The 13,020-nt window shown below is 40.1% G+C and overlaps 1 protein-coding gene across 7 annotated transcripts in view; it reads left to right on the forward strand.

Annotated features, from left to right (window-relative positions):
- PTPRM (protein tyrosine phosphatase receptor type M) overlaps positions 1–13,020 on the forward strand; it is a 778,989-nt gene that overhangs the window by 289,557 nt on the left and 476,412 nt on the right. The gene's annotated exons all lie outside the window — the stretch shown is intronic.

The raw sequence follows: 13,020 nt of genomic DNA on the forward strand, positions 1-13,020 counted from the left end.
GTGTTCAGTGTGTTACCTTGAAAAATGAGTAACGAACACCTTTCAAACTTGTTTATGCATATGTTGTTTTAAGAAAGTAAAAGAAAAATAAAAACAAAAATGTTGTTTTAAGTGACCCACAGCAGGGCAGGAAACATTATCTGCAAGTGCTATATTAAATAAGCTGTATCTGACCAACAGAGACATAGCACTTGATTCTAAAAGAGGAAGCCCCTTTTGTTCATGGGTTTTCTCACAGGAGTAAATGTCATTAAGAAGTGAGCCTCAGTGGACCAGCTAGCTAGATGCATTCCTTGTTCGCATCCCAGTGGAAAGAAAATAACATATATAGGCTAAGTCCTTGTCCTGGAGGGGCTGCTGTCCTGTTACTTGGGATATTCTTTTAAGAGCCACATTACCCATGTGGAGTTCTCCTTTAAAGTAACTAAAGAGTGGAGGCCAGGAATAGTTAAAAAGTGGCACCAAAGCAACCCTGATGTCATGTCCCTTTTGGAGGAGAGTGACTTGTATCACATGATCATCCTGTCTCAGGATCAAAGGTGGGGAATTAGTGACAATGGCATTTGGTGCCCCCCCCCCACTTTTGTCCACAGTACCTTTAAATAACTTGATATTGAGAAAAATACTCAATTAATTTCAAGGTAAGAGGATTCATTAAGAGGATTGAGATATTTTGCTTCTCTCTTCCTTAATTCCTTTGGCTCACTTAGGAGCCAGCTGGAACATAGATCCAAGATCATCTCTCATATTTAATTGAGGTGCTTGGCTAGACTCAGGGAGGGGAAAACTGAGTCTTCTCAAGGGCTGCTCATCTTTCTAATGACAGGCACAACACCCAGGAATCCATTTTGCAGGTTTGGTGTTTATTAGGAAAGATGCATCAATCCTGGTTCCTCTCCCCCTGGATTTGATAATGGGAATAAATGGACTGTCACTGTTGTGCCTCATTTGTCTCTCTACCCTTTTACCTGCAACAATTTCTAGAATTTAATGATTGAGAGATACATGTGTCTTGAATAGTACATATGTAAATTGTTAAATAGTACACACATAAATTGTTCAAAGTCTTTTAAAAGCACACTTCTTTTAAGAGTGTTAAAAATTAGGTAGGTCTAAATTTAGCAATTTACTGTTAGGAATTCATCCTAAGTAGGGAAAAATGGTTGCAAATAATTAACTATAAGGATTTTCATGGCAGTTTATTTATAATGATGAAAAATCAGAAACAGTATTATTTCCAACATTAGAGCGTTAATTAATTTATGTTACCTCAATACAAAAATGCATTTTGCAACAATTAAGAATAATGTCATGGGAAGCCACTTAATGATCTCTTGAAGCTTATGTTGCTAAGGGGAAAAACTGGTATAAAATGATAAATCCCATTGTTTAAATTTTATATATTATGTTTTTTAATTTTAAAATAATGTTTATATGATAAGGTATATATAATAATGTATAATATATATTATAAAATAAAGACTAAAATATATGCTGAAATAAATATATTAAAAAGTGATATCTCCCTAGCTAGTAGGGTAACAGGTGATATGAACTTTTTTCTTTCTACCATCTGTCATATTCTAAATTTTCTCCAATGTATATGTTCTGTTTTTATTCATAAAATGCCAAAGAGAATGGGGCATCTGAGTGGCTCAGTCGGTTAAGTGTGCGCCTTCTGCTCAGGTCATGATCTCCAAGCCCCAAGCCTTGCATTGGGCTCCCTGCTCAGCAGGGAATCTGCTTCTCTCTCTCTCTCTCTGTTTTCTCTACCCCTCCCCACTGCTTATTCTCTCTCTCTCAAATAAGTAAATAAAATCTTAAAATCTCAAAGAAAAAAAAAGTTTTTCTTCCACAGGGAAAATACCCTATTTAACAAATAACCTTTTTAATAACTAGATTAGCAATCAGTGGCATAATTTAAAAAAAAATTGTTTCTGGGACAAAGTTTCTTTTTCCATAGTCTTAAAAAGGAATCAGGGGAAGTGGGTTTGGTTAAGCTAGGTTTCAAAAATTTTTATATGATGGACTAGGCTAAGAAGCTGTGCTTTTAGAAACTTTTTTTGGAGGAGACCTTACCAAAATATAGAAGACATAGGTCTATGATGTTCCCATTGTCCCTCTGGAACGTGCACTTGGTTCTGCCTTAGTCTCCAGGCATATGCTGGATAAAGGCAGTGGGACAAACTTGTAGGCAAGATCAGAAGGTACTGCTCATCTGTGCTCCAATTTTCCTCTCTTTTACGTTAGCACTGCCCACCCAGAATCTCTAGGGGTGAACACCCTTGGGCCCCTCACACCTCTGGAGTCCAATGCATTGGTTTAGTTTTGACACTGGCTGCAATCCAGATCTTACAGTGGTATTTTGCTTTTGTCTAAGCTCAGGTTGCTATGACAAACTACCATAGAGTGGTGCCTCAAATGATAGGCATTCTTTTCTCATGGTTGTAGAACCTGGAGGTCCTCCTGCAGGATTCTCATAGATTCAATTCTTGGTGAGGGCCTGTCTTTTAGATGGCCTCCTTCTTGTCTTCTCACAGTATGCTCAGTGGCCTTTCCTCTGTGTGTGCATATGGAGAGAAAGAGCTCTGGTCTCCCTTCTTCTTATTAGGATGCTAATTATGGGGGCTCCACATTCATGACCTCATCTAAACCAGATTGCCTCCCTAAAGCTGCATCTCCAAGTATCATCACATTGGGTTCAGGGCCTCAACATATGAAATTGGGGAGGGACACAGCATTCAGTCCATAACAGCCTTGGCACATCAAGTTCAGACAGTTTAAATGAGAGGAATGATTTGGTTTAATGATCTTAGGAGATCGGCCTTTAAAAAGGAATTATGGAATTATATTGAAAGTGAGGTGGTCCTATTATCAGGCCATTGTGATTTCCAATGAATTCTTCCTTTCTTGGGCTCTTTTGTTTTTGTTTTTTAGATTTTTTTTTAAATTATTTATTTATTTATGATAGTCACACAGAGAGAGAGAGAGAGGCAGAGACATAGGCAGAGGGAGAAGCAGGCTCCATGCACCGGGAGCCTGACATGGGATTTGATCCCGGGTCTCCAGGATCATGCCCTGGGCCAAAGGCAGGCGCCAAACCTCTGTGCCACCCAGGGATCCCTCTTGGGCTCTTTTGAATAAAATAGTTAGCCGCCCCAATTGTGACCCTCTGACCCCCACCCCCCAGGTCCACCTATTTCCTGCTCTAACCTCTCTTACATGAGCAGTACATGACTTATCAAGTTGAATCAGAACCTAATTCTCACTATTGCTTTTTTTTGGTATATTTTTTATTGGAGTTCGATTTGCCAACATGTAGTATAACACCCAGTGCTCATCCCACCAAGTGTCCCCCTCAGTGCTGGTCACCTAGTCACCCCATCCCCCTACCTACCTCCCCTTTCACTACCCCTTGTTTGTTTCATAATCACTATTGCTTTTTGGTTCACTGGTTGATTCATTAGGAATAGCTTTCTACTTTTGATTTAAAAGTGGATTTGTAGAGATTCTTTAATACAGCATTGCTAGGTTGTTAAGAATCTGGTGATCAACATCTGTAAAAGGTTTGGATCCACTGAAAGGTCACTTGTTAGTTTAATTTCTGAGCCCTACCACCAAACATTAGTTTTTAAAGTTTTAAAGGCATAGTGAAAAGGCATATTTCTTCTTTATCTGCTGGGCAGTGAACTTACTGAAATCATTACTCTAATAGTAACACAAGCTATCAGATAAACGGCACTCTGTAGATGAGATAATAGAGATGTCAGCAGGAAACCTTCCAGACACTGAACAATAGGGCTTAAAATCACCATGGAAAACCTGAATGATGTTTCCCAGTTGGAATGAGAAAGGTAAACCATATTAACAAAGGAAAGTAAGAAGGAGAATATCTACCAAATCCTATTCCCATCCCTGGCCCAAGGTGTCAACCTAACTGGAGATGACCAGAAAACAGTTAGAAAAGTAAGTTGCCTGTGCATGGGCAGCACTGCCCAAGGAAAGAGCTTCCTTGCCCAATGCAGTCCTTAGCTCTTTGGGTCAGTTGCCTTTACTGAGGAGATGGCTATCATATCCTGATGCTCTTAAAAACGTGAATCATGTGTGAGCCCATCTGCTTTTGCATTAATTTCCCACCTCGATTTATCTATCAGAAATTCTGTTAGTCTAAGGATGTGAGTCTGCCCTATGTGACTATAGTTAACCTTTGAACATTGTAGAGGTAAGGAGTGCCAACCCCCCATGCACTGGAAAAATCCATGCATTATTTTGACTCCCCTAAAATTTTACTAATAACCAACCTACTATTGATCAGAAGCCTTATCAAAAACATAAACAGTTGATTAACACAAATTTGTATGCTATATGTATTATATATTATATTCTTATAATAAAATAAGCCAGAAAAATGTTAAGAAAACATTTCAGGTTTCATATTTAGGTCTTTAATCCATTTTGATTTGTGTGTGTGTGTGTGTGTGTGTGTGTGTGTATGATGTTAGAAAGTAGCCCCATCTCATTTGTTTTGCATGTAGCTGTCCAGCTTTCTTAATACCATTTTTAAAGAGCTTTTCCCCATTATATTCTTGCCTCCTCTGTTATTGATTAATTGACCATATAGGCGTGGTTTATTTCTGGGCTTTCTATCCTATTCCATTGATCTTTGTGTCTGTTTTTGTGCCAATACCATACTGTTTTGATTACTATAGCTTTGTAGTATAGCTTGAAATCTGGAATGATGATACCTCCAGCTTTGTTCTTTCTCAAGATTACTTTTTGGGGTCTTTTGTGGTTTTATTAAAAGATTTTATTCATTCATGAGAAACAGAGAGAGAGAGAGAGAGAGGAAGAGACACAGGCAGAGGGAGAAGCAGACTTTACGCAGGAAGCCCGACATGGGACTTGATCCTGGGTCTCCAGGATCATGACCTGGACTGAAAGCAGAGCTAAATCGCTGAGCCACCCAGGCTGCCCTCTTTTGTGGTTCTATACAAATTTTAGTATTATTTGTTTTAGTTTTGTGAAAATGTTGTTGGTATTTTGCTAGGGATTGCATTTAATCTTGTAGATTGCAGGGCAGCCCTGGTGGCTTAGTGGTTTAGCGCCACCTTCAACCCAGGGTGTGATCCTGGAGACCGGGGATCAAGTTCCACGTCAGGCTCCCTGCATGGAGCCTGCTTCTCCCTCTGCCTGTGTCTCTGCTTCTTTCCCTCTCTGTCTCTGTCTCTCTCTCTATGTGCCTCCATGAATAAATAAATAAAATCTTAAAAAAAAAATCTTGTAGATTGTTTCACTAATTTGGATATTTTAGCAATGTTAATTCTTCCAATCCATGAGTATGGGATATCTTTCCATTTGTTTGTGTTATCTTTAATTTCCTTCATTAGTGTTTTATAGTTTTCCAAGTACAGGCCTTTCACTTCAAAAAGGAAATGTTTGTAGTGCTGTTCTGTAATTATTGAGAAAAAATGCAGGTATAAGCAGATTCACAGAGTTCATACCCGTGTTCAAGTGTCAGCAGTATTACATTTTAAATCACAAAATTTTAAAAATATTTTCTGGTGTCATGTGAGCATAGTTCATAAGAGTCCATTTCTAAATGATGCCTTTTTAGGATATAGACAGACCATTTCCGTATTAGAAAGCCAAGGGCAAGATAGTAGGACATGAACATCTGAAGGAACTGGGACCCTTGGGATACCCTCTGTCAGTGCACTGGAAATCAGCTTTCCCCCAGACATCACCTCTACATTAGTGAATTTAGGCTGCAAGATACATTAGAGAGATCTAAAACATTTCTATAGAGTGGACATATACTTGAAATATTAGCATATTAAAATATTTCTTGTCTGTAAAGCACTTTATTCCTAAAAGATGCTTTTTACACTTTATTAATAGTTTTGATATGAGTTAAGATTGATGAATTAACTGTTTTTTAAAAAAGATTTTATTTATTTATGAATGAGAGACACACAGAAAGAGAGAGAGGCAGAGATACAGGCAGAGGGAGAAGCAGGCTCCATGCAGAGAGCCTGATGTGGGACTCAATCTCAGGACTCCAAGATCACGCCCTGGGCCAAAGGCACGCACTAAACTGCTGAGCCACCCAAGAATCCCCCCAGAATTAACTGTTATAAAGGACTTTCACATTATAGTATTATTTGGAAATAGGCTGCATCATAGTATAGTAGAACATATACCATGAGTTAAGCAGAACTGACTTAAGTATCACCCTTGTTTACTTGTAAGTTTGGGCAACTGACTTAAACCTATGGAACCTCACTAATTATGGGACAAAATAGAGAGGCAGTACATGGTGTAAAGATGAATGGAAAAGCACATTTAGGGTGTGCTAGCATTTCCATAAATAATGGTAGTTTATTGAGATTAAGATTATAGTAGACAGAACAAGGGAAATAGCTAATATTTGAGTGCTTTCCTCCTAAGTCACTCTTTAAATGTATTTAGTGGAATGGCTGAAGGTACTCAGTGAAAAAGGGTTACAGGAATGAATCCTTCCATGAAACTAGGTGAAATAAAGTGAACCCGGTTTCTTTCCAGCAGAACTTTCCAGACCTTGCTGTCATACAAAAATGCAAGGTGAGGTTTCCTGAGTGTTCCTGGTATTAGCCTGCTCTGGACTCTGTACCATGGGAAGCAAGGGCCCCACATAACTCCAGGGTTTGCCACCCGGGGCTCCTTGCCCCTGTCCTCTCCTCTCTCTCTCCTCTCTCTCTCTCTCTCTTTTTTCTTTTGTTAGGCAATTGGGTTTTGGCTACTACACACTAGTTGTTTCTCAGCTTGGTCAGAGTCTGAATTTTGCAGTTGTTGGATTTGGAGAGGTTTTTGCTAAAAGTAGACACAACTACCCTGTGTACTTTCTCTAAATAGTAAGTTTCCTTGGGGATCTTTTGTTTTCCTACTCTTTCCCCTAACATTATCTTTTTTTTTTTAATTTTTATTTATTTATGATAGTCACACAACAGAGAGAGAGAGAGAGACAGAGACACAGGCAGAGGGAGAAGCAGGCTCCATGCACCGAGAGCCCAACGTGGATTCGATCCTGGGTCTCCAGGATCGCACCCTGGGCCAAAGGCAGGCACCAAACCTCTGTGCCACCCAGGGATCCCCCCCTAACATTATCTTAACTCGGCATTTATTGAGTTTCAGAATGTTTCTTAGCAAAGTATTATTGCCATTGTAATTCATTCCATGTAGCTTTTCTCTTTTTCTTTCTTTCTTTCTTTCTTTCTTTCTTTCTTTCTTTCTTTCTTCTTTCTTTCTTTCTTTCTTTCTCTTTCTTTCTTTCTTTTTTTCTTTTCTTTTCTTTTTTTCTTTCTTTCTTTCTTTCTTTCTTTCTTTCTTTCTTTCTTTCTTTCTTTCTCTTTTTGAATTTTTTTATTTATTCATGATAGACACAGAGAGAGAGAGAGGCAGAGACACAGGCAGACGGAGAAGCAGGCTCCATGCCGGGAGCCCGAAGCGGGACTCGATCCTGGGACTCCAGGATCGCGCCCTGGGCCAAAGGCAGGCGCTAAACCACTGACCCACCCAGGGATTCCCTCTTTCTTCTTTCTTTCTTTCTTTCTTTCTTTCTTTCTTTCTTTCTTTCTTTCTTTCTTTCTTTCTTTCTTTCTCTTTCTTTCTTTCTTTCTTTCTTTCTTTCTTTCTTTCTTTCTTTCTTTTTCTTTCTTCTTTCTTCTTTCTTTTTTAGGAGAAGAGTATTCTACAGGTACAAATCACAATGGTAACCTGCATGGAACACACTTAATTTTAGGTTAATTGCTGTTCATTAAAACATAAATTGTCAAGTATTTGGTGATTAACACATACTTAATTTCTTAATTACTGTTTGTCCTAATTGCTGCTATTTAGAACCTGCTCCTCTGTTGGGTGGCAGCACTGAGCACTGCTGGCTGCCTGCTTTCATAAGGGCACCTGGGGCTGCAGGACCAAGTCCTTTGATTTAGACGTTGACTTCCTGCCATGTTAAGAATAGTATTTTCCTCTCATAAGCACCTTCTTGCTTTATTGTGCTAATGAAAATAGCACAATATAGTGATAATGAATCCAGTCAGAGGCAAGGGAAGCAGTGATCTTTAAGATAAATGGTTGCCTTGAAAAGAAAAAAATGCACAAATGGTTTTGAAGTCCCTTTCCCCATGCCTCTCAGTAAATGGTGGGCTGGGGGTGGGTGGGTGGCGATAAAAGATGTGAGGACCAAATCAGAATGGTGATAGTCTTACTATTTCTCTAGAGCCTCCCAGTTAAAACAAATTTTTAGATATATGGAAGGGTCCTGGAAGAAGATGAGGCATGGATTTCAGCTAAAACCTGTGGTAAATTCTCTGTGGAATGAGGACACAAAGTATCTTGCACTTTGGGAGAGGCTAAACCAAGATCCACCCTTTAGGCTGGAGCGCACCTGGCGGGGCCTTGGGAAGAAGCTGGTGGGTCAGGTGGGGGCTCCGGTTGGAGGGGGCTGTGGCTTGCTGCCTTCGGGCGCCCCAGGAGCACGATTCCAGCAGTGCAGGCCCCAGACCCCAGGGCATGGGGGACAGAGCCCAGGATCCTGCGCTCCCCCAGGACAGATGGAGGTGGGGAGGACACAGGACAGTGGGGATGTTCCTGCCGCCAGGCGCCCCCAAGCTGTGTCAGCGCCCCCGCCCCCCAAGAGCACCTAGGCCAGTGCAGACTGGGAGCTGTGGTACATACTGCGGGAGCTGACTCTAGGGCTGGAGAGCTGGCCGCCGCCACTGTTGTTGTTCCTCCTGGTGTCACCCTGTGCCTGGGACAGAGCGGGGCCGCCAGGGAGCAGGGGCCTCACAGGATAAACAGCTCCTACTGAGTCCTGCACCTGGCAGGGGGCGGGGCAGCTCCCCCAGGTGCACACACCTGAGAATCAGCACAGCAGCCCCTCCCGCAGAGACCCACTGGAAGGACAGGGGAAGAGCAAGTTCTTGACCAAGCAGTACTGGAAAGCTCTAGGGGAAGCCGAGGGATTTACAGTGTATAGAACCAGAGGATAACCCTCCGAATTTTTTTTCTCCCTTTTTCTAGTACAACTTCATTTTTATATCAGACTATAAATTTCCATTTTTTTCTCTTTTCCCACCTTAACTACAATATCTTACCACCTCTTCATTTTTAAGATTCTTCCATTTTGACTTTCATATTTCTACAATTACAGGTCCTAGATATATTTTCCACTTCTAGATTCCCTTCAACATACTCAACTTAACTTTGGGAGATATACAAGATATGTTTTTTTGTTGTCGTTTTGTGTTTTGTGTTTTCTCTGCCTCATTTTCTTCTACAATGGCGGAAGTTAATACCTTCTAAAACATGACCAGCATGCACCCAGAACCAAGTGGAATACTGTGCCGGTTCATTCTGTGAGATTCCTCATTCCCATTCTGCCCCCCTCTTTTATATCATTTATATTTTGGTTGGGGCTTTCTACAAGTATTTCTGGTTTATATAAATTTGGGAATGAGCATCTTCTAACATCCAGAACTTAACATACTCAGAAACAAGAGGATCACCCTCTAGAACCCCTCAGATAGACTACATTCTCCCTCCACTACAACTTCTTCACCACCACCATCTCCCAGTCCCCCCTTTTTTTCTTCTCCTTTTTTTTCTTCTTTCTATTTCTTTTCTTTTTTTCCCCCTCTTCTTCAATGGGATTCATGGCCTTTTATTTTTTTACTACTTTGTTTTAAAATTTGCTTTTCACTTTAGTGGTCCTTTTGTTTTATTTTGTTCTGATCTTTGTTTTCAATTTCTGGTCTCTGACCTCAGCAGAATCATCTAGAGTGAAATTTACTTAGGTGGTGGTTCATATTCTTAACATAGCCTGCTCATACAATCACTCTACACTGAGCAAAATGATTAGAAAGAAGAACTCACCACAAAAAAAAAAAAAAATCAGAAAGAGTACTCTCTGCCACAGAGTTAAAGAATTTGGATTTAAATACAATGTCAGAAAGCCAATTCCAAAGCACAATTATAAAGCTACTGGTGCTTTGGAAAAAAGCATAAAGGGAACAAGAGACTTCATGACTGCAGAATCTAGATCTAATCAGGCCAAAATTAAAAATTAATTAAATGAGATGCAATCCAAACTGGAGGTCCTAACAACAAGGGTTAATGAGGTAGAAGAAAGCGTGAGTGACATAGAAGACAGGTTGATGGAAAGGAAGGAAGCTGAGGAAAAAAGAGAAAAACAATTAAAAGACCATAAGCAAAGGTTAAGGAAATAAATGACAGACTCTGAAGGAAAAATCTACGTATAATTGGGGTTCCAGGGGGCACCGAGAGGGCCAGAGGACCAGAAAGCATATTTGAACAAATCATAGCTGAGAACTTCCCTAATTTGGGGAGGGAAACAGGCATTCAGATCCAGGAGATAGGCCACCCCCTAAAATCAATAAAAACCGCTCAACACCTTGACATTTAATAGTGAAACTTGCAAATTCCAAAGATAAAGAGAAAATCCTTAAAGCAGCAAAAGACAAGAGATCCCTAGCTTATATGGGGAGAAATATTAGATTAATAGCAGACCACTCCACAGAGACCTGGTTGGCTAGAAAGGGCTGGCAGGATATATATTCAGCATCCTAAATAAGAAGTACATGCAACCAAGAATACTTTATCCAGTGAGGCTGTCATTCAGAATAGAAAGAGAGATAAAGAGCTTCCGGGGTAGGCAGAAACTGAAAGAATATGTGACCACCAAACCAGCTCTGTAAGAAATATTAAGGGGGACTCTGTAAAAGAAAGAGGAAGCCCAAAGAAATAATCCACAAAATCAGGGACTGAATAGTTATTACGATGACACTAAATTCTTTTTTTTTAAATTTTTTACTTATTTATGATAGTCACAGAGAGAGAGAGAGAGAGGCAGAGACATAGGCAGAGGGAGAAGCTGGCTCCATGCACCAGGAGCCTCATGTGGGATTCGATCCTGGGTCTCCAGGATCGCGCCCCGGGCCAAAGGCAGGCGCCAAACCGCTGCGCCACCCAGGGATCCCAATGACACTAAATTCATATCTTTCATATATAATAGTAACTCTGAGCATGAATGGGCTAAATGATCCCATCAAAAGATGCAGGGTTTCAGACTGGATAAAAAAGCAAGACCCATCTATTTGCTGTCTACAAGAGACTCATTTTTACCTAAGGACACCTCCATCCTGAAAAGGAAAGGTTGGAGAACCATTTACCATTCAAATGGTCCTCAAAAGAAAGCTGGGGTAGCCATCCTCATATCAGATAAATTAGAGTTGATCCCAAAGATTGTAGTAAGAGATGAAGAGGGACACTATATCATACTTAAAGGATCTATCCAACAAGAGGACCTAACAATCATGAATATTTATGCCCCTAATGTGGGAGCTGACAAGTCTATCAATCAATTAATAACCAAAGTGAAGACATACTTAGATAATAATACACTAATACTGGGAGACTTCAACACAGCACTTTCTGCAAATGACATATATTCTAAGCACAACATCTCCAAAGAAACAAGAGCTTTATTTTATTTTAAGATTTTATTTATTCATGAGAGACACAGACAGAGAGGCAGAGACACAGGCAAAGGGAGAAGCAGACTCTCCACAGGGAGCCTGACATGGCACTCGATCCCGTGTCTCCAGGATCACGCCCTGGGCCGAAGGTGGTACTAAACAGCTGAGCCACCCGGGCTACCTGAAATAAGAGCTTTAAATGATACACTGGACCAGATGTATTTCACATATATTTACAGAACTTTACATCCAAATGCAACTGAATACACATTCTTCTCAAGTGCACATGGAACTTTCTCCAGAATAGACCACATACTGGGTCACAAATTAGGTCTCAACCAATACCAAAAGATTGAGATTGTCTCCTGCATACTCTCAGACCATAATGCTTTGAAATTAGAACTAAATCACAAGAAGAAGTTTAGAAGGATTTCAAACACGTGGAGGTTAAGGACCATCCTGCTAAAAGATGAAAGGGTCATTGCTGCTAGAAACATCGGGGTGCAGGTGTCCCAGAGTTTCATTGCATCTGTATCTTTGAGGTAAATCCCCAACAGTGCAATTGCTGGGTCGACGTGGATGGAACTGGAGGGTATTATGCTGAGTGAAGTAAGTCAATTGGAGAGGGACAAACATTATATGTTCTCATTCATTTGGGGAATATAAATAATAGTGAAAGGAAATATAAGGGAAGGGAGAAGAAGTGTGTGGGAAATATCAGAAAGGGAGACAGAACATAAAGACTCCTAACTCTGGGAAACGAACTAGGGGTGGTGGAAGGGGAGGAGGGCGGGGGGTGGGGGTGAATGGGTGACGGGCACTGAGGGGGGCACTTGACGAGATGAGCACTGGGTGTTATTCTGTAAATTGGCAAATTGAACACCAATAAAAAATAAATTTATTATAAAAATAAATAAAGCACACCACCAAAAAAAAAAAAAAAAAAAAAAAGATGAAAGGGTCAACCAGGAAATTAGGGAAGAATTAAAAGGATTCATGGAAATTAATGAGAATGAAGATACAACTTTTCAAAATCTTTGGGATACAGCAAAAGCAGTCCTAAAAGGGAAATACATCGCAATACAAGCATCCCTCAAAAAATTGAAAACACTCAAATACGTGAGCTAATCTTGCGCCTAAAAGAGGTGGAGAAAAAACAGCAAATAAAACCTACACCAAGCAGAAGAAGAGAGTTAATAAAGTTCCGAGCAGAACTCAATTAAATAGAGACCAGAAGAACTGTAGAACAGATCAACAAAACCAGGAGTTGGTTCTTTGAAAGAATTAATAAGATAGATAAACCATTAGCCAGCCTTATTAAAAAGAAGAGAGAAAAGACTCAAATTAATAAAATCATGAATGAGAAAGGAGACATCACCACCAATATCAAGGAAATACAAATGATTTTAAAAACCTATTATGAGCAGCTATACACTAATAAATTAGGCAATCTAGAAGAAATGGATGCATTTTTGGAAAACCACAA

Source organism: Canis lupus, chromosome 7 (assembly GCF_011100685.1).
Source record: "Canis lupus familiaris isolate Mischka breed German Shepherd chromosome 7, alternate assembly UU_Cfam_GSD_1.0, whole genome shotgun sequence".
In the NCBI taxonomy this organism is placed as follows: Eukaryota; Metazoa; Chordata; class Mammalia; order Carnivora; family Canidae; genus Canis; species Canis lupus.